The sequence below is a fragment of the Cinclus cinclus genome, chromosome 1 (assembly GCF_963662255.1).
Source record: "Cinclus cinclus chromosome 1, bCinCin1.1, whole genome shotgun sequence".
In the NCBI taxonomy this organism is placed as follows: Eukaryota; Metazoa; Chordata; class Aves; order Passeriformes; family Cinclidae; genus Cinclus; species Cinclus cinclus.
This window is the reverse complement of record NC_085046.1, coordinates 99,418,078-99,437,221: the sequence shown is the minus strand read 5'-3', so window position 1 is coordinate 99,437,221 and position 19,144 is coordinate 99,418,078.

Here is a 19,144-nt window from a genome sequence, read left to right as displayed (position 1 = left end):
ATTTTCTGTTAGTATTATCTGATCAACTTTGAAAACTGGATGCTTGGGTGGCACTTTTCGGCTCTAGACTTTTCCTAGACTTTTTTCCTGTGATTTTTTTTTTTTTTTTAATTTTTACACCTTCTCTCTGATTCTAGGAATGTGTAATTTCTAGAGCTGCTCAGAAAGATGCGACTGAATTGTTTATTCTGAAGAATCAGCTGTATCCCTATCCTCAAAATTTTCTTTTTTTTTTCATGGGGAAAAATGATAGTCAGTGCTGACAAGATGAAGCTTTTAAAGTATAAATACTACTTAAAACCATGGAATTTTAAAGTACAAGACTTTTTATAAAGCACTCTAATATTTTTCTTGATTGGTGTATTCATTACTGCCATTGCACTTGTCAATTATTTGTAACACAAATTCATGTCTTTGTGGCTCAAAACGCTGAATTCTGAGACAGTTTGTCCTTGATTCCAGGGGCAGTTTGTTGTCTGGGAATGACATTTTCAGGTATGTCTTTCCTCAGACTCTCATCTATAGCCACCTGCCTAATGCTGACAGTTGAGCACCAGCTGGGAGTTATCACCCAGAGAAGCATAAAAGGGCTGGAGCGAGACAAAATGATCCATCAAGTCCTGCTTGTAAGTCAGGTCTCCAAACATGCATTTTCCACTCTATAAATTAAAAATTAAAATACTAATGGGTGTGCTTTTGTATTCATCCAACAATTGGTTCATTAGGTAGGTATGTACAAAGAGGCTCTGCTTGTCAATGCTGTTTGGCTCTAAAAGGAGGCAAAATCGGTAGGGGTTAGGCTGGTCGTGAAATGCCCCCACCCCTTTTACCTTCCTTCCATGTTTGTTCTGGGAGGCTGGCGGTAGGTAATACTCATCCTGCATAGAGCTGGTTTGCATTGTGAGTGTTCTGTCACTAGTCACAGCTGTCAGGTATGTCAGTCATGTAGTATTGTGGTGGTGTCAGAGACATAATCAGAGAGATTAGGTGGACACAAAGAGCTCTGAATGAGGTGGTAATTGCGTTCAGGGGGAAAAGGGAGTTAAAGAAAGAAACTTTCCTTTCTCACAAGATCCATTAAAGAGGTGACAGCTAATATATTAAAGCTGGAACAAGATAATTGTAGTAAGAATCTTTGTGTGTTCTCCCTAAAATGCAGTGTGCTCACAATAAATATTCAAATGCTTATTTTGTGTTGTGAATACCAGATAACCATTTACAGTGAAATGCGACCTCTTTCAAAAAGTTTAAATTCATTGCCAAGAATGTTCTAGGAACAGTTATAAAACTCAAAAGGAATATTGGTGCTATACTGAACCACAAAAATGCCATCTTATGAAAGCTTCTTTGCAGGGATTTTCTTCAAATCAGTCTAGTGGAAAAAAAAATACTGAGATGCCAGCCATGGGCTGTGCTCTTCCAGACTTTGCTCTCTTTGAGTAGTACTTGAATAGTACCTCTCCCCCTCCACTCCCTCGTTTTTTTTTTTTTTAACAGACTACTTGAGTATCTGTTTACATTACACTTTTGCTGTATTGATGCCATGCGTCGGAATTGCTACTTACCCTTAAGATCCACGAAGAAATTTCCCTTCCCTTCCCTTCCCTTCCCTTCCCTTCCCTTCCCTTCCCTTCCCTTCCCTTCCCTTCCCTTCCCTTCCCTTCCCTTCCCTTCCCTTCCCTTCCCTTCCCTTCCCTTCCCTTCCCTTCCCTTCCCTTCCCTTCCCTTCCCTTCCCTTCCCTTCCCTTCCCTTCCCTTCCCTCTTGTTTCCCTCTCTACCTTCTTTTGAAGCACTGAAGGTTGCTAAAGTTGTACACACAAGGTGTTTACTGGAACTTCCTTTGACAACATTCTTTTAAGCACCTAGTCAGTGTGTTTTGCTTCCTGTGCCTACATTTGAGGTCAGGGCCTCTGCCCTCACCAAATAGGCAGGGATAAATGTTTTGGCATCCTCTTCAAGATTTGAACATTCTCCTTTGTACCTCTGGAAGCTCTTACAAACCTCAGTTAGAGTAAGGACTTTGGAAACAGCTGATCTCCACTTCCTCCTGCTCTTGTGCAAGGCCTCATATATTACAGATTTTGGTCATTTGGTGTGGGCCAATGGATTCCAAGCCAAATAGGAAAAAAAAGTCTGGTGTATTATATATTAGCAGAAGAGTTGTTACATAGAGCTTCCCAAGTTAGGAATTAATTCCATGGCTGGTTGTGATTGTAGAAAAATAAGCTTCTATGACCAACCCCATGTTCTTTATGACCCTAGTGAACAGTGACATTGATTTCCTGGCACTGTACTACAGCTGCTGTTGTGTTGAATGTTTAACCTGAAATCAACAGGACTGTTGAGTATTCCTTATTATCAATGAATATAAAATTTATATGTAATGATTATAAAAGCCAAAAGCAACCACTAGTGCAAAAATCAGTCCCACAACTAATTTAAATAGTATCAAACATCCACCACTGTACTGCTTGCCATCAGAAAACATGAAAAGCAGCAGTTTCATTCCTGTCCACTAACTTCTTGGGAGTCTTGCTAGAGTTTCTGTGTTGACTGAAGTGAAACCCCAACCTGGCAATCTTTGCTCACAGAACTTTCAGAGCCTTCAAAGATGACTGTATATGTACAGAAAGAAGAAAATACTACATTAGCTCTTATTGTGATAAATTTTCATGTCTCTCTTGCCATTCAAACCAACTCTTTTCCATTTTCTTTTGCAGCACCAAGTCCTAATAACCTTACAATACAAAGCAGAGAACAGTATGAGTCATGAAATCTTCTTTGACTGATTCTTCATAAAAATGAAAGTAGTTTCTCATTTCTCATGGTATTTATGGTGCTTTTCCAAGCCTTCTTTTCTTGCTGGCTGTTCTGATTGATAGTAAAGTGGGCTGAGAAGAGTTATCTCCAAAGACGGAAAGATTTGACGCATTTTGATTGTAACTATCCTGCAAGTGCTTTTAGGAGAGTTGAGCCACCATGTGTTGGTATAATGGATTGATCAGTTTGACTCTTTTGATACAGGTAAATCACTTTGGTGCAGGTTAATTCAGGCTGTGTTTACAGAAGTTATTCTGATCCCTTTTTCAGGCTCCTGTATATGTTTTCAAAGAAACAATACCCCAAAACCTTTAGAGAATGAAAACCCATTCCTCCCTATTTACAGAATGTTTTTTTTTTCTTTCAAACTGGAAAACCTACAAAATAAGTCTTAGGTTTTCATCATAATCCTTTATGAGTTTTAAATCTACTTCATAAGTTGGCAATTTTAAATGGTTCCTGGTGAGTAGAGCCCTGGTGAGCTTCAAAACCACACACAGTTTCAATGAAGCTGTGTGAACCTGCTTCAGAATCTCTGCAAGTTTTCCAAGCTTTTATGCTCTCGTATGGTTTACAGACAAAAACCTACAGGGGTCCCATTTAAAGCCCCCTAGCAGCTAAAAGATAGAGAAAAAATGGCTTTTAAAAAACCTGAAGTACCCTCTTATGAGTGCATTAAAAGCAATTTTATTTGCTTTCCGCTTTCAAAATGCTTCAAGCTGCCGAAGACGTGATGTTAGAAAATGACTCATGAGTACTAGAGAGAAATAGTCTTTTAAAGTTGGTTCATAGTTAAGGATGACAGCTAGGCAAGTGGAATTTCTCTATTCAGAAAGGAATATCTTGTGTCCTCATATTGTGGATTTTTTTTCTCTCAGTAATCTGTTCTTCAGTGGTTCTTCCCCTTTATCTTACAGGTTTCCAGCAATTGTATGAAAATCAGCTCAGAGCTCCAGTTTGTTCCTGTTGATGCTATCTATCAATACTTGGAGACCAGGACCTCCACAGAAAGGGAAGGCAATGCCAGAACAACGAAGGCTTTTGATTTAACCCACCTCTCAGGTAAATCGTGATGTCACCCTGTGGATTGTCTGACAGTCTGTACTGTAGGTTTCAGGAAATTTTAGTATTGCATTGTGGATTTTACATTTTCATTGCAGTGTTTGTTTGGTACTGGAGTGGTTTCTTGATTTATTTTCTCTACGGGAAACACTGGGCACAAAGGCAAAGTATTAAAATGTCCTCATTTTGATATTGCTACAGGTTCTTACAGTTTTCTTTCTCTTTCTCTTTCAGTGTAAATAAAGACAACAGTATGGAGCAGACTTTCCAAAATTCAAGAATATTTGGATCTTGTGTTCTGTTCCAAGCCTCTCTTGAACAAATATGCTTTCTTTTTTAAATTGTATTGCTGAGTGTTAGGAAAGAAGTTGTTAGGAAAAATTCATTTGATGAAATCTAGAAATGGCTTGACAAAACAAACTTTAGTGAACTGTTAAAAGTTCATTTTCTAATTGTTTAAACAGATGTTACCTCCAAGAAGCTGTCATAAAATCATGCATTTTGAAAGCTTACATACTTCACGGTCTTATAAAAGTGGCATATTTGGTATGAATAACCATGGAGGAAAAGGACTAACAGCATTAATTTCTAATGGTTTTAGTTTTAAGTTTTAAAACTATGTATTCACCAGTCCTTCAGCTTTTTCTCTAGGGAGTGAAAAAGAAAAAAGAAAAATTTTGATGCACTTGATTGTTGACAATAGTTGTAATTTGAATAAATATTATAAAAATTTAAAAACTAAAATAATTAAATGAAAATACAGAAGTGGTATTAAAAAGTGTCTGAGGTTTATTGTCCTTGTGACAAAACAGAAAGCAAGATGCGTGTGAACAGCATGTGAGCATAACCTGAGACAAAGATTCTTACCTGGTTTTAACTGTGAAAACACAACTGTGAGCCTAAAACTTACACTGGAAATAATGCTGATTTACATCTGGCAACCCATTGTGTAGTTGAGTACTAATTGAAGAGGTCTGGCATTTTTAGAAATCAAGTAAATTAAATGATGGAATGATATTTTGAAAGAGCTTGTGTACCTATAGCAACAGTTGGTGCTTAAATCTCACCATTTACTTGTATAACTAAATGCAGGCAAATTTTTTGATTTCCCAAAACTCATTTGCTGCTCCTTCACAACTGCATGGCTTTTTCTGGGGTCAGACAATCCATGTTAGGGAGTTGATGTATGTTAGGAAGTAATTTCAAAGCCTCTTGCATATGCTATCTATTTCTTGCATTGACCCTACAGTTTCTGTGTACTCCTCTCTGTTGTGTTCACCCCTGGAGTCCTCAGAGGAATTACTGCCAAAGCTCCAGGCATCCCTGTGTGGCTTGTATGGAACTAGTCTGTTAGGCTTTTCAGTACTCCTGCAAACACGAAAAGATATTTGAGTTAAAAAAAAAAAATCCCCTCCAAACTCCAGACAAACAGGACCCTTCCCCAGCACAGCTGAGGCTTCCCAGAACTGCTACAGGATTACTCAGAAGAAGAGTAATCACTAGCATCACCAGACATGAAAACAGCTATGCTGTAGTATGGTGTTACCCTCTTAGGAAGGGTCTAGGTGAGATTCTCCTGCACTGCTTCAGTAAGGAGGTTATCATGGGGGGCTTTTTAATGGCATGGAGTTCCTTATCCACCCTTTTGTAGAAAGATGAAGTTTATTTAGTGTCATTGCAAAGGCACGTATGAGTGTAGAATGAAAGAGAAATTTGTATAATAACATGGAGCTTGCATTTTTAACATGAAAAATTAAACATTTTTTTGTGGTGGGGTGTAGAATGAAACAAATAGAAAAATGTTGATTCATTGAAGGTAAGGAAGTTGACAAGTTGTTAAAAAAAGATTTTGGGAAGAGTCTTTATATACTTTAACACTCGGCTGTGCAGGAGTTAAAGTGTTGTTAGTGGATTAAGTAGAAGATGTTAGCTTTAGCTATGCACTTGAGAAATAATTTTTCTTTATTCTAGCAATGTATAGAAAATAAGCTGTGTTTTAGAAGACAAAAATATAGTTTAATGAAATTGTAGACAGAAGTTACTGCCTGGATCTTGCTATGTTTTCAGAGGAGGTAACTGCCCTTCAGTTGCTTGTCACCGTCTTTTCAGCTGGTGATTATCATCATCTCAGATCTGTTCGTTGTGCATGTTGTCATTTTCTAACTTGTCTGTCAAAATGAGTTAGGTTGAAAAGACCTTTTTTATTTTTATTTAAAGTTAACTTGGTTCTCTTTGAAGGCAACAGATTGTGGAACATTTGTAATAAGAGCCCCTCCAGCAGATAATCTCAAGCAGAAGGGTGATGACAGGCGGCTGGAGGTTGTAACCTCTTCTGAGCTGGAGGAGTTTCTTGAGATAAATTAGTTATTTCAAAACTTGGGTGGATGCAAGCATATCTGCTGCAGGGGTGGGGGTCTTGTAGACACCCCTCACCCTGCAAAAGCTGCTTCTGACACTTCCACAGCCAGGAGCCACCCATGCTGCTGATCTACTCCCTTCTACAGGCATGTGACTGAGAGCAGGGTGTCAGTATTTAGAGCCTGTTCAAGTCAGAAAGACATGCTGGAGTGGAAAGCAGGCCAGCTTGGAACAGTGATGCTGAGTTATGAGGATGCCTTTGTCAGCTTGACTAAAGACCAGCCCACCTACAGGTGCCATTCTTTGATGAAACTGGGTTGAAATCCAGATGCTCTCATCCCATAACTACAACAAAACAGGGTACAGCTGCTGCAGGAGCAACAGCAGAGACTGGGGGTCTGTCAATGCCCTGGAGTGCACTGCAGTTATTGAAAACCTGCTTTCTCAGGAATCCAATTCATATATGCTGGAATGCTAACATGAAGGTTGTTCTAAGATGCTTTTGAGTTAATGTGGTAATGTGGGAGTTGCTATAGCATTTGTTCATTGAGATGCCTGAGTTGAGGACTTATTAATGTGGGATGCCATACTTCCTCTCTGCAGAGGAAGAACTCCACAGTGCTCAGCCTAGTTAATATATCTCAGGATATGAAACTTTATAAATAATTATATCTAAAGAAGGCAATTTATAGTTCCTCTTGCCAAGAATTTGCTTTACTTGTTTATCTGGGGATAGGATGAGGTCCATTTTAAATGTTAATATGATAGGCCTAATCTCTAGCAGGTCAGACTGATACATGGTCTCTCAAATGGATCTTCCTGTTGAAGATGATGTAGTATTTGTCCTCAGTCCCAAAATCCAAGAGGTCATGGTCAAAAGCAGATACCTGTGGAGTCAGGCACACACTCAAACCAAAAAAGGCAAACTGGATATTTTAAGTGAAATCCACATGATGTGAGTGCAAGGGTGGAACTGCAATCCTAGACCCATGAGAGAATGATCTGGAGGAAAGGTGAAAAGTCTGTTGACCTGTTCTGGCATGGTGTCAAATGTGCACCACTACATCTAACTGGGGGAAGTAGAAGGACCTGTAGCAGAGATAGTTTTACTTGGTCTTGCCTTCTCTAGTGCTTAGATCTAATCTTGTAACTCCACATTCCTGAATTTCTGGCTTTAATCACCAAGAACAGTGTATTCTTACAAGGATTTTGGTCTTCCTAGTGAGACTTGGAGAACATGATGGTTTCTTAATGCAGCATTCTTGCAAACAGATCACAGAATCACTGGGTTGGAAGAGACCTTCAAGATCATTGAGAGCAGCCCATGCCCTAACACTGCCTCAACTAAACCATGGCGCCAAGTGCCACATCCAATCTTTTTTTAAACACATGCAGGGATGGTGACTCCACCACCTCCCTGAGTCAGTACTGCTATTTCAGCATCAAGCTGCTTTAATTGTCAGTCTCAATAAACTGAAACTCCCAAAGCACTGAACGGTAACACCGTGTTTATTGTAGCTGACTCTCACAATGTTTGTTTTAGAAAACGACTCAAGTACTCTGTCAGTTCAAGAGTGTTAGGTTGCTGAGACTACTTACTGAGATGCATCTGAAAGAAAGGATTTTTCTTTCACACTGCTGTTGTGTCTGATCACTTTTTTATTCACTTTGTTTAGAACTCTGGAAGGAAGAGTGATTTGAAAAAAATCTGTAGCTCAAAATCTGTATTGAATGGTACTCTCTATTACAACAGAGAACTGTATTTATTGTATGACCAAATTTTCTTCTTAAAAAAAAAAAACAAACAAAACCCCAGACTATAATAATATTTTCTTCCTGGAATTGTCCTTGCTGTGATTCACAAATTAAACATTTTTAACCAAAAACCTGCAATTGATCAAAAAGCTACATGAACTATGTCTTTGCAAAACATGCAGCAGAAAGTATCAACACCAACCATTAATGTAAATGGGTGTTCCTGAAGGTGCAATGGAATGTTCCTGACTAAAAGATATATTTAATCCCTTACTGAAATGGAATTTTGCAGTGCAGCTGACGGCCAACTTATCGTAAAAGGCTTATTATGAGGCTGAGACATTGTTGGGTCTGGATACTCTTTGAATGGCATCTCGGTGTCAGCCTAGCCCCATGCTGATTTTGCTTTCTTTCTTGCTCTTAGGGAATAGCTAAATGACACATATTCTTCTTCCTGCTGATGAGGTAAATTGTAAACATCCCTCTAGACTCTCAAATTCACCTGCTAGAGTGATCGGTTTCAGCTGTGGCAATGCAAAGTTTCTTTTCATGCAATTAATGGGACAATTATATCAGAATGATGAGATCATGCCTTTTGCTGAAAAGAATAGGGATCTTTCATGAACAAAGAGAGCTTTATTTACATCTTTACAAATAAAGCACCATTTTATTCAGTGAAAGTGGGTGACTGCTACAATTTGGGTAGGCACAGCATGGCATGAAGGTGAACTCTCTGTAGAGTGGTAGGTAGAGCTTTGGTGTGACTGTCTCAAAACAAAATAAGCAGTATTTTGGGCTTTTTTCCTACTTGCACTGACTAGTAGACTAGTGTGCGGAGAGTTCTGGTATTGCCTAGGTAAACCTAAGACTGTCAAAAGTAATTTCTTTTGTTTGCTAAATAAATGTAAAGAACCCATCTTGGTCTTTTCAAGACTTTTCATGTAGGTAGATTTTGTGCATACAAATCAAAGAGTAGCGGTGGGCAGTTCTGTACTCAGGGGAAACTACTGTGACTCAAATTTGATCCCAAGTTATGAGCCACATCTGAACAGAAACATGGAAAGCATTTTCATTCTTGATTCTTTAGACTTATATATATATTTGTACAAGGGAAACCCTATTGACATTGTGAAGAGAAATACATGAGTCTGAGATATTTTTACAGTTCTTTCTTTAAGCTGCAGAGCATATTTTTTCTTTTAAAAACTCATTTGATGAATACTAATTTAAGTCTGACTTTTGACACTGTTCTAAATGACATCTGGATTTCATATAAAATCATATGTCTAGTACAAAGCTGAGACTGCCCACTGACAAATAAACTCCTATGCTCATGTAATTCTCTTTAGGAACAGACAAATCACAGCTATACTGACTCCAAAGTGGTTTTAGTTTTATTTCTGGTAGCAGACATGATTCTGAGGCCTCTTTGAATGAATTCAACATTTAGCCTGTGCCTGGATCATTGTATTTGACTACCAAGTAGAGTCTATACCAGTTAATAGAAGGACTTATGGAAGGGGAGGTCTCCTTGATATCGCTCCAGTTTTCACCATATGGGGTGAGTGGTTTGTGGAACCAGAGAGGCTCAGTAGGTGAGAGGGTGACTTGGAGCCCCTTCCAGCAACAGCTGGGCAGCCTCTGGCTGCCTGCCCCGTGCAACTGTTCAAGGGGCCCCGGCACCGGTGTTCCCTGCCAAGATTTCCATGCTGCTGTTGGGCTGCGGTGCCAGGAATGGGGTTGAACAGAACAATATCTTCTTTGCTCTGCTGCCTTGCCCCCAGCAGAAGGGCAGATATTGGGAGGGAGAAAGGGCTTGGAGATAACGTTGTGCCTGTTTGCCCTGGAAGGCTCTGAGGTCTCTGCGTGGCCTCACTGCATGGGGTGTAATTCAAGTTTTGTTGTTGCTCATCTTTCTTGCTTTCAGAGTAACAAACTGAGTACAGCAGAGAAATAAATAAATAGCACTGTAAAAGCTATAAAGATCAATCAAATAAACCTTAAGAAATTAGTTCTAAAACCTAAGAACAGGCAAAGGCTTTACTGTCTTTCGAGTTGTCAAGTTTTGAAGTTTGGGATAGTTATGTGTTAAAAGACTGAATGGCATAGCCACAAATAAACCATAAGCAGGTATTTATGTGCCCTTGTTTGCACAATGATGAAAAGTCTCAAGTTTGAGGAACAAGGACATTATTTCACACATTTTTACCTTGCCAGAAAGACGTAGCTTGAAGAAGTGAAATTTTCTGGAAACAAGGTAACTTAGATTGGCATAAGCTCCAGGTGTAGCTGTATTTTATCAAAATGTTGCCAGACTGTCTGACATAATGTAAGTGCATGTATATTGAGAGTATGCATACATGAATAACCTGCTCCATCTCCGATTCTTCATTCTAAGGAAATTACTCCAAGTCAACTGTTTTGCATTAACTGCCTGCATGCAAATTGTAATTGTCAGGTCAGTATGAGCCAATTCCAAGAGGTTTATTTTCTTGGTTAAGGACCAACTTCTTTTGCATGTAGAGGTTAATTTCACAGTGTAATATGACTCCTATTTTTGCAAATGTTAATATTATATCAGAATATATATATATATATATATAATATCAGAAGAATTTCCAAAGTTGCATTACTCTGGAAACAGGATTTTATTTTCAGTGTTAGGATTACAATCCATCATGACACTTAACATTTAAAACAATCTCCAAAACTCTAGTATATGGCATCCCTGCCTATTGTGTAAATTCCTAATCTGGAAAAACTGGTTCACTTGTGAAAGTCTGTATTACACAGTATATAATCTACCAATTCTAATCAGTTGCAGAAGACTATCCTTGAACATAGTAGTTTCCCACTCCATAGATTTGAGAAAGAAATACAGGAGGATTTATGCATCTCATTATGTTAAGCATCTGAATTAAGGTATTATTTTTACAACATGACAGGGCACATCTCAGTACTTCTAACACTCACTTGAGAGATGTATGTATGACCTGTTAGGATGGTACCTATAAAGGCAAAATAGATCTTTGAAGTTAAGATTTTGAGACGTAGAAACTCTTTTTTTCCTTTCACATGTTCTGAATATTTTTTCCCAGTAGTGTCTTGTTTAAAGTAATTCAGCTGTCAGTGAAGAATGCTGAAGATGGTGGCCCAAGGAGTAAACAGTATGTCAAAGGAAAAACATGTAAAAATTTGTAGCTTTTATGTATTTTGCACTTTTTCAACTTGTTAAACTGATGCTGAAATAACTGGGAAAGTGCCTTTTTAATAGCCTATTTTGTAGTGGCCTCTGTTCTTGGTGTCTGTATGATATGTTAGCATCTGTAGGTAACCTGCCAATAAATGAATGCATAAGGAAGTGTCTGAGAGAAGACACAGCAAGTTATTGAAGGAGCTCCAGTTAATGAAGTCCTACAGATCTGAGCATTAGAGAACAGTTTGTCTTTTTGCAAGCAGTTTGTGATCTAGTGGTTGGAGTTTGAATGCTAGAATGAATTCTGCCACTCAGCCCTCTCTATAGTTGTTTTCTTGTCTACAGAATAGGAATAATGCTTGTGTACGCCTGGGTTGGTGAGACTGAACTGATTAGTGACAACAAAATGCTTTGAGAGCCTTTCATGGAAGGCATTAAACAACTGCATGCTATGCAGATTTTCAATATTAAAAATATATTACAGGTGATATGCAAAAACAGTTGGGAGGATAAAAAACATCACTGGGATTCATTTAACAAGAAAGAGCAGAGAGAACAGTTCCTAAGATCCCTTTGGGAGGAGTTACCTAGAAAGGAATAATGTAACAGTCCAACTTGCAGTATTTCTGTAATCAATTGTGAAAACATTTTTCCAGGTATGAAAAAATGCATTGGCTTAGAGCAGCAGATGAAGGAAAGCAGGCATGTGGTCACCAGCAGGTTCCACTTGTGCTTGTTATGGACAGTATGGATATCTGATTCAGTATTCAGTGTTAGCCTGGGGTCCCTGAAGGTGATATTCCTATTAGGCATGAAAAACACTCATCTACTTTACTGTATGACAATAGATGCAATTTGATTAGTGTCCTCTGTCCAATCTATTTGCTTTAATTTAGTTGTCTTCTCTGATGGTAAAACCTTCAGATTTTTCAATGCTGCATTAGTGCAAAGGCTTTAACTGAAAAGAAGTCCAAAAGCTGAGGCAAAAAAAAAAAAAAAACAACAAAGAAACCAACCAAACCTAAAAAAGAGAACAGGGGGAAGAGTTGTAGTAAGTGGACACTGAGAAGTTCTCAGAGCTCTGCAGCTTTATCTTTTGGAAGAGTCAAAGGGCAGAACCAGAAGAACTTTATTGGAAGGGTAGGGTTCTTAAAATGCAAGTAAATGTATTTTAAGGCTTAAGCATTGAGCAGATGCATCTGTACTGTAACAGGGAAGCAGTGAAAATGGTCCTTATTTCCAAAAATGAGGGAATTTTTTGAGTGTTTAAATAGAAAGATAGAAATACTCTAAGAAGACCTGAAGAAGAAGAATGGAGTGGCTTTTAAACACATGTGGATGTATCCAGCTATTGGGAAGGTTATGGAAGGTAGGAAGATGGGCAGCTGAATAGGAGTTACAATATTAGTGAACATAAACCAGAAGGTTATAGATTGTAGTACTGATTTTACCGTTACAGTTAAACATAAGATGATGATGCTGTTCTTGGTTATTATGTTATCCATTCCTGTCATACAATATCCCTTTCTTCATTGAAGACTTATCAAGGTTTTGGAGTTTTTGACTCATGGCTTCATTTGATGTAGTAGGTGGGCAACACATTGTTTATTGAATGCTTTTTCTGTAGGTTTTCTGTGTGTGTGTGTGTGTGTGTGTGTGTGTGTGTGTGTATAAAATGAGTTTGATCATTTGTACTCTACTGAAGTCAGTGGGATTTCAGGTGGGAACCTGAAAAGAGGATCTTTTCCAATGACATTTGTCAATTCTTTCATTTACAAGTGTTTTGCAACTAATTACTTACCTCACAACCTGAGATAAGCCAGTGCGGTAGGACTGGTAGCTAAGAAAGTTAATTCTGGAAATGTTTTTGGAGAAAAAGGGGGTTTTGGTAGTACATTAAATCAAAAAGTGTAGAATAACAAGCAGTGAATAGCTGCTTTGTGATCCAGTAGACAGAACGCCATAGAATAAACCAGGAGAATTTGGATCAGTTCCCGATTGTACTGTTCTCACAGTGCATTCCTAAAGCAAGTCATATTTCTTTTATAACTTAAATTCTCTATCTATATAATGGGAAATTGAGACTTGTCCTTCAACAAAATCAGTCTGAGACTTAGAAAGATATTAAAAATATATTTGGGAAATGGTATTATAAACAAAAATCTTGTACCTTCATGTGGCAAAGACTGTTTTGCGAAGCTGAAAACGTACGTATTTGTAAATTTTTTGTAAATTCATGACAACAGAGCACTCCCTGTAGAACAGCCACATTAAGACAAGAATTAGTTTCTGATTTGATGATCAAATATTGTCTAATTGCTACATACATTATCGACTCTGTTTAATAAGATGTAGCCCAGCCCCTCTTACACAGGGTGTGTAATTATGGTAATGTACATGGTATTATCATATGAGATACAATTTGGTTCCACTCCCTTTTGCTTGGTACCTTGAAGAGAGTTTTGGCATACTAGCTTTCTTGGCTGATTTATCAGAAGCTGAAGGTAGACCTGGGAAGTTGATCTGTGCTCACTCATTGTGAACTTTTTTGTTTTAGGTCTCCTTGTAGGAAAAAGAGGGTGGCGTCGCTGCTGTTACAGTTTGGAGAGTCTTGGGGTGCTTCTGATATTGATAGTGCTTACTAAGTTTACAGTCTGCCATTACATTTTATTTAGCATGAAAACCCTTTTTAGTTATGTCCATCATGACAAGAAAACCGAAACATCTCTTAAGATATGTGGGATTATCTAAAACTGAGATTGACATCTAGTGATGGGGTCTGCAGGTGTGTGGGTGGAATTGGCAGATGAACGTGTTGCAGAATGAGCATGTGTATGTGTGTGCACCCAGGAACAACAAACGAGCTGGAGTCTAATTTCAGTGAATGACTAGAACAGGCAGAGAATTTTCTACAACAGGAAAATATTATAAGTAATCTTTCTTGTGCTGCCATCCTTACATCCATTTCCCCCCATCATTGCTTTCATACCTACTGCCTATTTAACAAGGCATACAAGGTGGACATTGCACCCACTGGAGTGACACAATTTCACACCACTGTGACATGTTGGAAATAGTCTGGGACCTGTGTCTGGCTCTACATTAGTCCCATCTGTACACATCTGCTGGGGCACTGAGGTGTATGTCAAAGCCTTGCACATCTCTGAAGCCAGGGCAGACTGAGGCCTCTATCCCCGTACACATAAAACATTAGAATTTGGATTAAGATCCTGAACCATTTTGGAAAATTTCAGAGTATTTTCCTAAAATATTTAACAGACCTTTTTCCTTCAAAATGGCCAAAACCACAATGGCGAGCTATGGCATGGGTTTTTGAATGTTACTTATTTTTAAAATTCTGAAGAGATTTGATTGCTTGCCATTAGTTCCATAAATTGTGTAAAATAGAATTTTTCTTCCCTGTTGTACTCTGGTTAGCCTAATCTGGAAGGAGAGTGGAAGCCCTTGGAATGAACAACCTTTTGGGAATCATCCAAGAGAAAGAATATAACTTCCCAGCTTTAGTGAGAGAGAATTGTCATGTTTTTCTCTGTTGTAATGCTTCCCTCACTAGACTCTACCATGATAATAAATCTAAAAAAAACACCAAACCACCAAGATGAAGCCCTGCCCCCTACCCCTAAGGCTAGACTGAGTGGGGATTTTTGGAAGCCAGCATATTGAAGGTGTTTCTGTCCCTGTGTATTGCAGGGTTCCAGTAAGGCTGCAGTAAACTTTTTTTTTTTTTTTTTTTTGGCAAAACAGCCCCAGGTTTAGAATTATGAGCATTGCTTATCTGCTCATGGTGGACAACTGGGAGAGGCATCTCAATGACCTGCAACAAACCCTACCAAATACTCTTCTGACTAGTTTTAGGTATTTTACTTGTAGCACGTTTTTATGTGTGGTTTAGCAAGGCTGGTTTATGACGTGCCCATATGTTATTTAGCTGTGTTCTTACTGCGGTTTGAATGTTTTTAATTTCTTCCTCCTTGTTCTCTCAGGGTAACAGATAATAGGAATCAGCAATAGTTGAAATACACTGATCTGTGGCTTCCTGGTGGGAAACAAGATGAGTCACCAGTAACTAAAACCAACAGCCTCCATGTCCCTGGATTAAAATTTGTTCTTCTCAGTATAATTGTTCAGATACTTGCTTTCCCCACCGACTTCCTCCCTAGCAGTGCAGCACGTCTTGCTGACTGCCAGACTGGGAAGGAAGAAGTGATAGCAGTTGCAGTATGTGTAACGAGCCCAGAAAAGGGGCCCACCAGGGATGGATATGGACATTCAGAACCTAAGTGCTTCACTAGACTCTGTATCTCCTACCAGATCTAATGATGTGGTGAATGATTGGGCCAAGTATTTATTATAGAATAGCAGAGATTCTTTCTGCCAGGTTTCCTTAGATTTTTACTGGGGTTCTGGACATGACAGGGGTAAGTGGGGCTTCTGTTTTTAAGCTACACCCTTAGGAACACAGCGCCTTGCTGTCTGCCAGTAAAATTGAAGTCACATTTACTATCAGATGAACAATGAAGTAGTAAAAAACCCCAACAAAACCTCCAACAGTCCAATTATTAACTATACCATTGCTATGTTTAGAGAGGAAGATAAAGAAAAAAATGAAGATTAAACACAGATCTGCCTACACCTTAAATCAATTACAAGAATTTTCACTTTTTTATCCAGGAAAGAAAGAGTCAGGATGTCTGTGCAGCCTTATGGATACGAGAACCCAATATCATGACACTGTGAGTATGGCTTTCACTGAAGAGATGTTGGCGTTTTCCTTTTTTAATTTTTAAGATAAGCTTCTTCATATAACCAAACTCTCCCTGGGATTCTCTTTATAGTGAAACCTCTATACAACTCCAAGTTCTCCTATGATTTAAACTTTGTCAGGGAAAAAATGTTAACACTCCCATTTAACTGTCTCTCTAAGCTTCAGAAATATTGACGTTCTTCAGAAATGTTTAAGTGGAGAAAGACACTGAAGAGAACTTAAAATGGAAACTTTGGTTATTAAAAGGTAAAGGAGTTTGTATACCTGAGGAAATGTTGTCCTCGGGCAGGTGCCAGTATGTTAGGCTGCAGGTTCTCTCTTCCAGAGACATCTCGGATAGGAACAAAAGTATCATCAGCATAGAGTGTTCTCAGCATTTCACTTTCCAGACGTGCATCCATCACAATGCTTTCTGAGCATGTCTATGCATTTTCATTGGTTTTTGCTGTCCTCCTCCTCCTACATGCCCAAAATATCCCAAATTACTTCTAGGCGAATCTCTTCACTCAAGAGGTATTGGATAGAAATAATTTGTTACTTGTAAGTGATTTTGTTAGGCTTTACAAGGTTTTCCACATGTTAGGATATTCTTCTGCACATGGGAAGACTCTCTTGATGGAAGTTGGTATTCCTTGAGAAGTCATTGAAGGGAATACAGCTGAAATGTGTCAGACTAATTTGTTATGAAGTATCTACAGATTAACAGGGCACTTTTGAAAATGAAGCACTTGACTCTTGGTGGCTAACTACAGAGCAAAATTAAAATCAAGTTTCTCCCAATTCATTAGATTATAAATAAATGAATTATAAATACCAAGTTATGAGTTAACCCTGTGACCTCTTGATGATTTTTGCAACCTTCAGGACAAGTAGCCTCAGTAATCATCTATATTACTGGAAGATCTTCCTTTCTGTACTGTTTGATGTTCCTTTGGCTCCTTGTGGCTAAATGCAAACTATGTCTGCTAAAGTTATCTTTGACTGCTGTTCTGACTGTTTCTCTGTTTTGGAAGTAATCTGGTAGTTCCCCCTTTTTGACCCCCATATATTGACCCACAGCACCAACTTCAGGCCGTCACCTCCACAATCTTCATAGCTTGGTCCTCTGAGTTCTCAGCAGATTCCTGGCTCCTTCAAGCAGACTTACATCTTCCTTCCAACCTGCAGTTTGGGAGAGGTGAGGAAAAAAGTGAAACAGGCACATTTGAATCAAACATGCACATACTTAAAGTTAGCAACGTTTACACTTCATGTTACTTCATCCCTACTATTTACCCTCTTCATTCTTAGGTTCACAGGCATAATTGGGAAGGGAGAAGTCTTCAAGAGTACATTGTGGATGGGAATGTGAACTGAGGCTGATTCTCTAAATTAACAGAAATCACAGAATGGGTCAGGTTGGAAGGGACCACAGTGGTCCCATCTGGTCCAGCCTCCCTGCTCAAGCAGGGTCATCCCAGAGTACATTGCACAGGATTGTGTTCACTTGGTGCTTGAATATCTCCAGTGAGGGAGACTCCACAACTTCTTGGTTGCTCACTCTCTCTGTTCCAGTGCTCCCAGAAACAAGGATTTCTTTATTTCTGTGAGAATTGTATGCATAAATATTCCTGCATGTAAACATGTAATGGCAACTCTGGTTGCTATACTTGTTCCCAAGTGATTTGGCCATAGTCGAGATTAAGGTGGCTATTTTACTGGACAATCCATACCACATACTACCTTTGGGCTGCATCCCAAAGGATATTAACAGGGATGGGGGCGGCCAAGGGCTAATGAATGCTTGACAGTTCTGCATGGGACTGCATTACTGAGCCTGGAATGGACCATGCCTGCAAGTGAACACAGGCAAGGCAGAAGCTGCCTTGGGTTCATGCCTGCTGGGCCGTGACATGAACTGGGTTTTCCTGTCTTGCAACATTTTTTTTTAAAGTTAAAAAAAATTATCATTCTTCGTGGGGCAAAGTGTACTTTTTTTTGTTTCTCCCACCCTGTGCCGGTCCTGGCCTTAACAGAGGTGCAGGGCTGCCCGAGGACTGGCAGGTGTGTGGTGGGGCTACCCTGTGGACACTGGGGCTGCCTCCTTGCCACAAGTCTCTGGGCAGGGCCATTCCCACAGTAACGGAACAGCTCACAGAATCCTTTGGGGTTGGAAGGGACCTCTGGAGATCATCTGGTCTAAATCTCTTGCTAAGGCAGGATCTCCTAGAGCAGGTGAGACAGAAACACATCCAGGTGGGTTCTGAATGTCTCCAGACAGGGAGACTCCACGACCTCCCTGGACAGCCTGCTCCAGAGCTCTGCCACCCTCAAGGTAAAGAAGTTCTTCCTCATGTTGAGGTGAAACTTCTTTTTTAGTTTATGGCCACTGCTCCTTGTCCTGGTGCTGGGCACCACTGAAGAGTCTGGCACCATCCTTTTGACACCCTGCTTTGAGATATTTATATGTATTGGTGAGATCCCCTCTCAGTTTCAGACTAAACAGGCCCAGCTCTCACAGTCTCTCCTCCTAAGAGAGATGTCTGTTTTTTGTGGCCTCTGCTGGACCCTCTGCAGTAGCTCCTCGTCTTTCTTGTACTGAGGAGCCCAGAACTGGACACTGCACTGCAGACGTGGCCTCACCAGCGCCAAGTAGTGAGGGAGGATAACTTTCAACCTGCAGGCCACACTTCCCAGTGCACCGCAGGATCCCGTTGGCATCCTCAGCTGCAAGGGCACTGTCGTCTCATGACCGACTTGTCACCCACCTGGTCTCCCAGGTCCTTCCGTGCAGAGCTGCTCTCCAGCAGGTCAGCCCCCAACCTGCGCTAGTACTCACAGTTATTCCTCCCCAGGTGCAGGACCCTGCACTCGCCCTCGTCGAACCTCATTAGTTTTCTCTCCGGGAAGGCGAGTCACGGAGGCATTTCGGGCGCCCCCCGCCGCTGTCGGGGGCCGGTCCCGCGCAGCCGGAGCCGCGCACATCCACCCGGCAGGTGTCAGTGTGGGCTGCGGGGCCGGGCGGGAGCGCCGCCTCCCCTCCCCCGCTCCGCTCCGCCCGCCCCCCCGCCGCCGGCCCCCGCGCCCGCCCGCCCGCCGGAGCCAGACTCGCTGCAGACAGGCGGCAGCCAGCGGGGCGGGCAGGGCGGGGGGGGGGGAGGAGGAGGAGGAGGAGGAGGAGAGGCTG